This window comes from Dendrobium catenatum, unplaced genomic scaffold (assembly GCF_001605985.2).
Source record: "Dendrobium catenatum unplaced genomic scaffold, ASM160598v2 fragScaff_scaffold_282, whole genome shotgun sequence".
NCBI classification, from domain to species: Eukaryota; Viridiplantae; Streptophyta; class Magnoliopsida; order Asparagales; family Orchidaceae; genus Dendrobium; species Dendrobium catenatum.
Window position 1 is genome coordinate 129,282 of NW_021318744.1, and position 12,008 is coordinate 141,289.

The 12,008-nt window shown below is 33.3% G+C and overlaps 1 long non-coding RNA gene across 1 annotated transcript; it reads left to right on the forward strand.

Annotated features, from left to right (window-relative positions):
* Positions 1-847: 847 nt before the first annotated feature.
* LOC114579306 lies at positions 848-11,547 on the forward strand. Its single transcript, XR_003700229.1, has 3 exons — positions 848-951; positions 10,850-10,899; positions 11,332-11,547. It is a non-coding gene; the product is annotated as an uncharacterized LOC114579306 (long non-coding RNA).
* Positions 11,548-12,008: the final 461 nt, after the last annotated feature.

Genomic DNA, 12,008 nt, shown 5'->3' on the forward strand with positions numbered 1-12,008 from the left:
AGGGGATGTATGAAAGTAGACAATATAAAAAGATCACACAAAAATAAAAGTTAATTATAAGGGAAAACCTTTTACCAAAGAGGAGGTGCTCAAGATCACCTAATCAATGAGGAATTGGAATAGCTACCAAGCTTTCAAAACTCAAAAGGGAAGAAGACTTCTCCAATCTTATTCTAATTTGTTACAAACTTCATTTCTTATAGATTACATTATATTTAGAAGAATTACACCAAAGAGGAATACAAAATATTACATGGAATCCAAAGAGGGGTTGACTGCGCCAATAAAGGTTCATAACTCTATTTTAAAAACTCAATGGATAATATTTTTTGAATGCTGCGCTGTAAGATGAAATATCAATCTTGAATCTTCAAAATATGATTGGCTATTCTTGCTTTGACTTTAACTTCTGATGACATGACAAAGAGGTGACAATAATGGTGATGTGGTGTTTGGCTTCTCCTGGACTAAAATTTCAGCTCACATGCAACATAGTATTTCCACAATTTACATCACAAATAAACTCTTAATCAGAAATTTAATGCTTTCCACAGTTTTTTTGAAAGTGTAGACGATTTTAAAATTTGAGGGATTTAGATATTGTATGTGATATTTTAGATGCATGCTTATGTCATTTTTTACATTTTATTCTATTGTTAGCTTTCAAACTATTTCCGTAAGCTATGAATATTGATATCTAGGAGCTATGTGTATTATGAACACGCATGGCCTATAATGTCCCCTTGTCTTTATTTTTACTTATAAGCGTTACATTTGCTTCCTCCTTTAGTATTTTTTTTTCAAGAAAACATCTAATGTGTGTTCTGTATGGGCATGTCTATAGAACAAGCCAAGAAATTGGATCTCTTCCTATGTTCAGATTGTTCCTCAACAGATGATGCCAATAGGTCTCCAAATGGCTATCCTGTTTCCCTAGTGTCGGGACCTAAGGTGAGGATTATACTAATTCTTGTGTCTTAACATTATATTTAAGCTTATAAGCACAAGTTTATAAGATAAAAGTGGGTGAATAATTTTAATTTTTCATGCTGATATTATCCTTTAATAGTATAAAAAATTTTCCAGCCAACATGGGACCTTTCATTTTTAATCAAAGAAACTTACGTTTACTAAATTTAATGGTCATGCATTCTAGTTAATGTTTCCATGTATGTTTGCTTGTAATGATTGCAAAATTGACTGGAGTTTTTACAAGTTCATTGAGTCACTAAAAACAATTTATTGTTAAGATCATACTAGGGTATGGTGGCTGATTTTAGATTAATCTTTCACTAGGATTGAGATTTCAAATTTTTTTATATGTTTGAATTGTGCAAAATCATCATGTGAGATTGTTATATATAGTTCTTCCATGATTCTTCAGGATTTTTACTTTATTTTATTCTTTAATTGGCATCCCTAAATACATGTTCGTGACATTCTTTATTTGGTATGTCTTTATTTGAAATATATAATTCTGAATGTTAACTTCATAGGCTGTTTCCTATAATTTTTTCTTGTGGTTGGAGTTATATGTAATATGTTATGCATGTTTTATAGCTACAAATCATTTAAATTGTGTTATTTCCAGTCATTACAAGGATTGTTCTTTCGATTGTTCTAGTTGCATGTTGAAGGTTGCTCAACAATAATTATGCAAACTCCTATGTAGTCTTTAGTGCACTGCAAAGTATGGTGTTTCTTTTAATCATTTTAATTTTAGAAAATCCAATGAATCACTGAGAGTTAGGTGCTACCTAGTTATTTTCGTAGTTTTTTTAGATGGCCATCCTACAGGAATCCTGCACTCTTGCTTTTTTATCTGCTTTAGAATGTCTACATACAAGGATGCTTAGATATGATTGTATATGACCACAAATTTCATTGATTTCAATTTAAAGCTTCCATATGATGTGATTCCAAGGAAGAAAAACTTAGGTAGAATTCCTCATTAAATGGTGGATGATTACATGGTTATTTTCATAGTTTTTGTAGATGGCAATCTTTTAGGATTTTTTTTAATATCTTACCTCTTGGGCTGCTTTGGAATGTTTGCAAGCAAGCATGCTCATCTGTATGTGTATGACCACATCTTCATTGTGTTCAATTTAAGGATTCCTCATGTATTGATTTCATGGAAATTAGACTATCGTAGAATGCCTCACTAGATGGTAGATGGCTAGTGATTTGCTGGTAATTATTGTGCTGCTTATATTTGTGATGTTTCAATCTGAAAAGCCAACTTCCCTTTGATTCTACTAGCTAAAAGTTCACTTCAAATGCTTTTTTTTTTGTGGAGTTGTTTAACATCTCTTTGATGCCCTATTTTGCTGATTAATTTGTTCCCACAATTTACAGGTTGCATTTGTTTTTAAGTTGAATAAATGTTTTAGTTAATTATTTTTAACTATTTGCTTTTTAGCATTGCACTTAAAGGAATAATCTTTGAACCAAGATGCATAACAAAGAATATGTGTTTATAATTAACATCCAATGGTATTGTTAGCACTAGCTTATTATTAGGAGTTCCATTTTTATATTTAGTGGGTTATATTGATTTTGTTATTCCTCTCGATATTATATTCAACTCCTATGTTATAAATAAGGAGCCCCCTACAGAGTACTATGTATAATTTTTTTCTATCAACATGACATCACAATAGAGTTATAACCTAAGCCTCACAAAAGAACCTTATTTGCTTGCACCTGCCCTAGCTATGCCTTCATTTCTTCCAACCATTACACATTTCAACAATCACATTTGTGCTCACAACCTTAGTTGTGTTGTGTAGCTCTTGTTGTCACTGGCTTACTTGCCATCTTATGCTCGACTCTTATGGCATTTCTTTTCCTACATCAACTATTTGTTACTCCCTTTCTCCTTGCTCTATGATTGTGATAGGAAATACTTGAGTTCGCAAGCAAACCTATTACTAATTGGAGAAAAACAGCGAGAAATAAGCAAAATTTGGAAGAAATCAGCCCCAAAACGATTGATTGCAATAAGGGAAGCAAAGACAAAACTATACGAAAGCAAGATACAAGTGATCCTATATTCAAGTGGAGGATCGTCTCTCCCAAATCTCTAGACAAGAGAGTCTAGAGCCCAAATAGCAAGAAACCCTAATTCTCAATCAATCAAAACATAAACATCCCTAATTCCCTCATGCACTTTAATACCCAAACCTTCCTAATACAAATTCGCTCCTAAATGCCTAGCCCCTCCCCCTCTATTCAATTTTCAAAAGCAATTAGATGGGGTGGGCCCCATCAATTTTGGCAGAATAGCCAAAGGAGGCGGCTTTGTTCCGCCTCTCGTAGTGGATTTGAGCCGGTCAACAGACCGGCTGGGCCGGTTCTATGTGAACTGGCATAACATATTGCCTAAACTCCTTATGATTATTCTTTGTTCTTGGTTGTGTTAATTGATGGCTTTCTTTACTACTCTCCTCACGCTTGTGTAACTACGCTCCTCATGCTGCCAACTACTCATGCTTGTGCCTCTCCATTGTTACTCACATGTGTTGTCTAATTGTCGTTGCTTCTAGTAACAACACTCCTTGAATGCACTTACTTGCCTTTGTTCACTAGTGATAGCATATGTGCCCTTCACTCACCTGCATGATCTCACTAGATCTTAGTAGTCCTACCCGCTCTTGCTCTTCTCGCACCCGCTATAATAGTTCTCCTACCTTTTCTCGAATCTCCGTGGCCTCATGTGCTTAAACCCTTGGTTATGCTACGTACCTCTCACTGTCATTGGTATCTTGTCATGCATCCCGGCATCTCCTACATCAATTATTTCACACTATTTTTCCTAGCTTTATGATTGCTTAAATTCCTTTTATACTCTTCTTTGTGCTTGGTAGTGTGCACCAATGGCTTCCTTTATTCTCATATGAGGGATGAAACCCTCATATGTTATTATTACATCTATCAAACTCAATGATTCCAACTATTTTTAGTATTAAGTTTTTTTTTCACTTATGACTTCTCATGAGCAACTTAACTCCCTGCCTCTTGAGCAGGTGAACACATCGCCAAATTCATTGAAGGGCAAAGTTCTAATTATGGTGATTTCACCTAGATCTCAACAGTATTAAACTCTATATATTTCCTTAAGTGTTAGGTTTCAAGAGATGGCTAATGTGATATGGAATTTTCTTTGATCCAACCTCATGCAGGAAAAAACATCTATACGTAGTAGGATAACCCCACGTAGTGGGCTAAAGGCTTAATGTTGTTGTTGTTGTTGTTGTTGTTATTTTCAACTTAATGATATGCCCATCTCTTGTGCATACGTAATCTCAGCTGATGTCAAATCTTAAATTCCTTAACATAATCCAACCTCATATTCCACTGAGCTTTTTGTTACCCCTCAACTAGTATCTGACTAGGTTTCTTTTGTTATGGGGCTTCGTGGTGGTTGTGATGCTCATGGCAGTGGTTGATGGACTTATAATGATCTTGATTGTGAAGAAAGATTTTTTCCCCTTGTTCTCACTACAATCATACTGATCATCCTTCAGACCATTATTGAGCCAAGTTTAGTTATACCTCCAATGCACAACATGAATTTGGATCCTTTGTGATTTTTGTTAGCACTTCCACTCCAAGTACTTATTTTGGTTTGTTTACTTCTTGTTGAAAAGATTATTATTGCCTTATTCAACACTCACAAGCCTCTGTGCCTACTTCCTATGCCATTTTCTACTCTATTCTATTGCAATTGCTTATGGATTGTCATTAATTTTAAATTTTGGCTCCCCTTCATGTATGATTGTAATTTACAATTGCATTTCTTTCATGACATTCCTTCTCTACAGCATATCATTGTTGTTGATGATTCTCTTATGCACATAGGAAAGCTCTGTTTCTCTTCCCATTGGTATATTCCTCACTTATGTTTTATATATTTTCGAAATTTATATCAATTTGTTGTCCATTTTTTTCCAACTAGAAGTCACAACGGCTATGTGTCTGTTTATCCTTCTCACTATATTTGGCGGAGTTTACTGCTTGACATGCTACTCATCTCAATAGCGTAAAATTGCATGCACTATACCATGTAGTATAGGGAGGCAGACCTTTTTTGTCATTGGCATGACATCGTTGATTGTCGAAATAGCATGCGCTGTCAATTTATGCACTATAACTCATAGCATATTGCATGCACTATTTAATGTACTTTATTTAGGGTTTGAATAAAATTGATTATTTTAAATTCACTATCTTATTATTTTATAAAGTTATTTTTATTTACTTGGGATTTTGTTTAAAATCTTTTTAAACCCCTTTGCCAAATACTAAGTACATCACACATAACACTATTAAGCTTATCCCTCATGCAAGGCCTCAACTGAGGGGTAAGCAGGAGCCCCCTAGGAAAGCTTCATTATGATGAAGCTAGCATGATCTTAGTGACTCAGTGATGCATGCAAAAATTAGGACAACCCCCTAATTTTTGCAATAAAAAAGAAAAGCTTCCTAGGTAATAGGAAAATACATGAAGATCCTAAAAACTAGACAAAGCAGACAAATTAAAACTTTTATAAAATAAAAACTACTCTTACAAACTTTTGATGCTTACAAACACAAAATAAAAATACACCTAAAGTTTCTTTCTTGGATTAAGAAGAAAGATATGAGTGAAGTCGATCTTGTGGAGAGAAGAGAGGGGTTAAAAGACCAAGACGAAGAAAGGACAAGCTCGCAAGCTTTCCTAGAGGAAGATGAAGAGGTGGAACAAGCTCGCAAGCTTTTCCTAGAAAGAAGAAAAACCTCTCAGGTTTTTGGCTCAAAAAATCACATTATATCAACCTCTTTTTCATTTGCCAAAACATCACATATATATAAGATAAAAGGGGCAGCTAAATAGCCACAAAAATCATTAAATAAACCCATTAAAATGGGGGATATATAAGGTCAAAAAGATGTTAGGAACAACAACCCAAAAAGCTACCATAAACCTGCAACCAAACCAATCAGGTAAGGTGAAGAGGAAAGACAAAAGACACCACAAACAACTCCCAAGAAATAGCACAGGAAACAGGTAAGGAAGCTACGGGACACAGCCAGGGAAGTCACGAGAACATAGCCAGAGAGGGACCCGAAGAGCCAACACAGAAAATGGAAAGGAGAAATCACAGGAAAGCAGCAAGGGAGGAAAACTGAAAAGGCAACCAGCCAACAACCAAAATTCACAAGGAAGAAACCAAGGAGACACAAGAAGGGGAAGAGGCAAGGATTTAACTATTCTTAATGAGCTTACAAGAAGAATGCCTTTTCTAATTAATGAGCTAACATTGGCTCAAGTATTTATGAGCTAGAACTAGGAAGATCCCAAGATTTTAGCTCATAACCAAAGCAGCCAAAGCCCAAACCGAGAGCAGCTAAGGCCCAAACCAAGAGTCAGATCCCTTTCCTACCATGATCATTGGATAGCATAAAATAAAATAAAAATAGCAAATATAACTAAATTTGTCCAAAACAAATAATGCAAGACAAATTAAAATGCAAGACAAATTAAAATGCATCACTCTGCCAAATACTATATCACACATAACACTCTGTTAAGTTTATCCCTCATGCAAGGCCTCAACTGAGGGGTAAGCAGGAGCCCCCTAGCAAAGCTTCTGTATGATGAAGCTGACATGATCTCAGTGACTCAACCATCTCTCATGACTATTGCTCTCCTTTGTGAGTCGAATACATCCCTTTCTCAAGCCAAACATAGGAGCTCCTTTTCTTTTTCGATCTTCTTTGGTTGTTGAGTGCAATCCTCTCCCAGTTGAACACAATCTATTAATCTTCAATCTTGTCTACGAGTCAAACCTTTCCCTCTCTTGTGCCAATAAGACCCTCTTGAGTCCCGAACACATCTTCAATCTTTTCTTCTATTTGATACCCCTTTTCTCTTCATTTGTCTTAAGCAATAATGAATATAATTATGTGTACTCTTTATTATTTCCTTATTGTGATTTTACTTCAGCATTTTACTTCTTTTTATTTGCATCGATTCAATGTTTGCTTTATGTTTAATATTGTTTGATCTCATTTGGGTAAACTTATTTATTTATATATTGTTATTTTGTTTTTACTTTATTATCATTTTTATCTTATTTAATTTGAAGCGCTATGATCTTATTTTATTTTATTTTATGTTTTTGGGTGGTTGAGCCTTAACTTCATTATTTAGCATTATTATAACAATGATAGATTTATTTACAAATGTTATAATAATACACTAGGGGTATAAACAAGTCAATTCAAAACGGATTCTGCCTAATTGAGCTAAGCTCATTAATTTTGATTGAGCTCAAACTTGTGCTTGAGCTCATTTAATAAGCTTGTACGAACATTATTAAGCTTGAGCTCGCTTTGATTACATGAGCTTGAGCTTGATTCAAGAAATAGTTAAAAATATTTATTATATTATTATAAAATTAATTTAAAAATATATTTTACTTTAAATGAGCGGCTCAACAAAGTTGCAAGCTGAACAAGGTTGAGGTTGAGGTTGAGCTTGTATCTCGATAAGCTGGCCTCGTGAGCTTGTTAACAAGTTGAATTTGAGCCAGCTTGTGAGCTGGCTCAACTCACTTACAACCCTTTAATGCACAATCTTAATAGTTTGACCCTCTCTCGTGAGTATTGATCTTCTCTGTGAAATATCCCTAAACCTAGTCAAATGCAAGAGATCTTCTTCTTATAAGATCTTCTTTGCATTTTGAACTCAAACTTCTTATGAATTGAGCACATAAGCTCTTCATCTTCAATATTGTTTAAGAGTCAAACACTACCCATCTCATGTGGTTACAAAACCCTCGAGTCCCCAACGCATCTTCGATCTTCTCTTATAGAAGCTATTATTCCATCTTCTATTTGATCTCTTTTCTTATCATTTGTTAGAATTACAGGTGTAAACTAGCTGAGTTGAGCTTGAGCCACCACCAACTTGAGCTTGAGCTTAATTAATTATTTGAGTTTGGGTTTGATTATAAGATTTCAAGTAAACACATTTATCATAGAAGAAAATAAGAAATCTGAGAAAGAATAAGAAATCATTTAATATAAGAAAGTTGGATATAATTTTCATTTTTTTTAAAATCTTGTATTTAAAATTTTAAATTCTAATATATTTTTAGCCTTTTTAAAATTAATATCTTTTAAAAGGTGTCGGCTGACAAGCTAACTAGTCAAGTTGAGATTAGCTTATCAGGCTCAGTTCACATGCCCTTTATTGAGTTGATCCCTGGTCAACCATGAGTCAACTTGACTCATTTACGCCTCTAATCAGAACCAACCGTTAATATAAATAATCATATTTACTCATTCTTATTTTCTTATTGTGATTTTGTGTAGCTTTTTTTTCCTTTAATTTTTCAGGATTTTATGTTTGATATTATTTAATCTAATTTAATTATGTTTAATATATTTTTATTTTAATTATGGTTAATATATTTTTACTTTGAATTTGCTTGATTATTATTTTATCTAATTTAATTTGAATCACTATCATCTTATCTTATATTTTTTAGTGGTTGGGCGTAGCTTCATTATTCAGAATTTTGACCTAAAAGTGGTTGAACCTAGCTTCATCATTCAGAATTTTGACCTAAAAGTATGCGTTATTATAGCGTTGGCATATTTATTTACAAATTTGCTTGTTTTCTTTGCCATGATAATTTATTTTTTAATATAGTTATCTTTCATACACATTCCTGTATATTAAATCAATCTTTTATTTCATTTATATGACTTTGACGGTGGTTTTTTACAATTTTGTATCTTATCTTTTATATTATTGAATTATTAATAATACATTATTGATTTATATATATTTAATATTTTGTGTGTGCCACGGGTTATTGTTATAAATTCATGGACCTTTGAGCAACCACTCTCACCATTACTTTGCATTAGTGGCATTATTGTTTGGGCCGCAATCTTCTTTCTTTCCAAATTTAAATGTAATGCTTGTGAGCTAGGTAATATCATCAGTTGATTTTCCATATTTCATGTCAAATCTTAATAGTGCGCCATTTGAATTGGTTCATTTTGATATTTGAGATCGTCATCTTGTCCTTACCGACTCATGGTTTTAGTGCTTCATTTCTTTTATCGGTGATTACTCTCAAGCCATGTTATTGTATTTGCTAGAGTGCAAGTACGAAGTTTTCCTTGCATTTCAAACATTATATTAGAAAATAAAACTTCAATTTTATATTGTGATTAGATTCCTTTGTACTGCTGATGCTTTGTCGTATATGTTGTCTCAATTTAGCTCATGTTGTACCAAAAATATAATTGTTTGTCCATCATTATCAGTCACGGTTGGCCATTGCTACAAACCAATGTAAGCAATCCCTTTCTTTTTGGCAAGCTCACTAAAATCATTTATATGAGCAACCACCAATGTTTTTTTTTTTTAATTTTTAATTTTTTATTTTAATGAGCAACCACCAATGTCTTTGCTGGAGGGGAGCCAAAGTATTGAGCTCAATAAGGCTATATATGGGTTAAAAGTCCTAGGACTTGGTTTGATAGATTTTACGAAGTTCTTATTGAGGTTAGCCTTCACAACAACGTAACATATCACTGTATTTTTGCCAAATCCACTTCATATCATTTGTGTTATTGGTGTTCTATGTTGATGACATTAAGCTTCTTGGAAGTGGTCAAAAAGGGATAGAATATACCAAAAATATTCTTGGTTTGATAGAAGTAAAACACTATCTCCAAAAATATTTTCTGAAGAAAGATTTAGGTTGTCCTAAATGTTTTTTGGGATTATAATATACCTATAATAATCTCAAAGAAATATGTCGTTCGCCTTTTAAAGGGAACTGTTTTTTAATGTTTCAGACTTATCGACAATGCTATTGAAACTCATAATGTTGTTGATAAAGATGAAATTTTTGAGAATGCCTCTCGTTATTACTTGTTAGTTTTTAAGTTAGTCTATCTTGAGTTAACACATACAAACTTAAAAAAAAAAAACAAAAAAGAAAGCTATGAAACATATCTTTTGATATGTCAAGACATCAGGGAGAGGAATTGCACACTATGAATATGAAGGGGCATCTTAATGTGAAGTGGATTTTTTTTATTGATGATGCAAAATATGCATTTGGGTATTTGCATATTTGTGGGAGCTAATTTGGCCACGTGGAAGAGTAAGAAATAAATTGTGATGGCCAAATCAAGTTTTGCGGCATAATACAAAACTATAACATACTCTACGTTTGAAATGATGTGGTTGAAGACCCTTCTAGGGAAATTTGGTCTTCCTGTTGCACAATTTAAAATATTAAAATCTTAAATGAGAAAAACAATTTATGGGGAGCCATTTTAATCCTAGAGTACCTAATTTATCTTGCCTTTTTAACTCCTCGATTCTAATTCAAAATTGTCCCTTGTCTCTTTAAATTTGATCCAAAATAATGCCATAAAGAGATTATTTCATATTATATCTGAGAATTCAATATTCTAAATTAGATACATTGGACAATTATGACTAAAATGGTTGCATATATATAGTCCAATGATTATTTTAATCTTTTTATCAATCTTAATTTGTGACTATTTTGTTGTTATTTATATTCCTACTAATATCGTGTTTCATGAAAAAAGCAAACGCAATGGGGTTAGCTCTCACTTCATTCGGGAAGCGGTGCTATTGAAGCCCATTGCTCTTTTTTCTAGGTCAGAATATCTGACAGATATATAGCCAAGCCTTTGAGTCTACTTCAATTTTGCAAATTATAGACATGCTAGAGCTCATTGGTATATATATATATATTATTTTTTATTTTTTATACTCATTGGTATATATATGCTCCTACAGGAGGAGGAATATCAGTGCTGATGTATCTTTGAAAAGTTTCCTATTTATAGGTAGTGGATTATGTTTATTTCATTGTTCCTTCGAACATTGTGCTTGATTCCAATATTATAAATTAGGGGTTCTCCTATCGAATAAGATACATAATTTCTTTTTTCTTAGTTGATAAAATCTTTTTATTTTTAATTTATTTTATTTTCTTATCATATTTTTTATTCTTAAATTTTTTTCATTATGCTTAAATAGATCCATACCAAATAATCAACGCCATATTAAATGAACCAGAAAAAAAAATTGATATCCTCTATGTAAAATTATTATAAAAGATAAGTATACTTCACATGTTCTTATTTGAATGTTTCATCTATTATTATTTCAACTTAGGATGATTTTTTATATTTCGCTAAATTTTTATTGTTACTTGTGATCCCATTCTTCTATCTATATCGAAGACAGATCATATTCTCATTTCCCTCATCGTACAGGTTGAAACTAAGAGAAGGAAGAGGTAATCAGCCTTGTAGGCTGCAGTCCGTGTGTGGCTCGCTAGCTACTTATCCTTTGTTGGTAATATGGAATTGGTGTACAGTGCAGAGACGAGACTGCTTTTAGAGAGAGAAAAACGAAAGAAAAGGAAGTTAACTTTTTAAAGCTTTGGATTGTTTATTCAGTTAAGTATCATTCTGAGTCTTTGAGCTTAATATCTCTCTCTCTCTCTCTCCTTCTCCTCCAAGTAAAAACCTATTGTTGTAGCTTTTTTTTTTCTTTTTTCTGCAGTGTTTCTGTATTCTCAAAATGGAATCAAAATAATATGTTTTAAAAAATTTGAGAGATTAAAATAATCTTTTAATATAATTAGAGATTATTTTAATCCTTTATAAAAATCAAGAAATATTTTTGATTTCTTATGTGGGTCGTCGATGGGCTCTATCGAGGGAATTAAAGCGGAGAATGTTGGAGCCGCCACCGGTACCGTTTGCAACGGCAGGGCGCATCAGATGGTCACTACGTCGCTTGCGACGAAAATAGACCTACCCTCGGCGGCTTCTTTAGGAATCGATGAGGCGGCATCAAAAAAGGTCAAGGCGGTGGGTTTGCCGTTGGAGGTGGGAACGCGTGTGATGTGCAGATGGAGGGACAACAATCTCCACCCGGTCAAGGT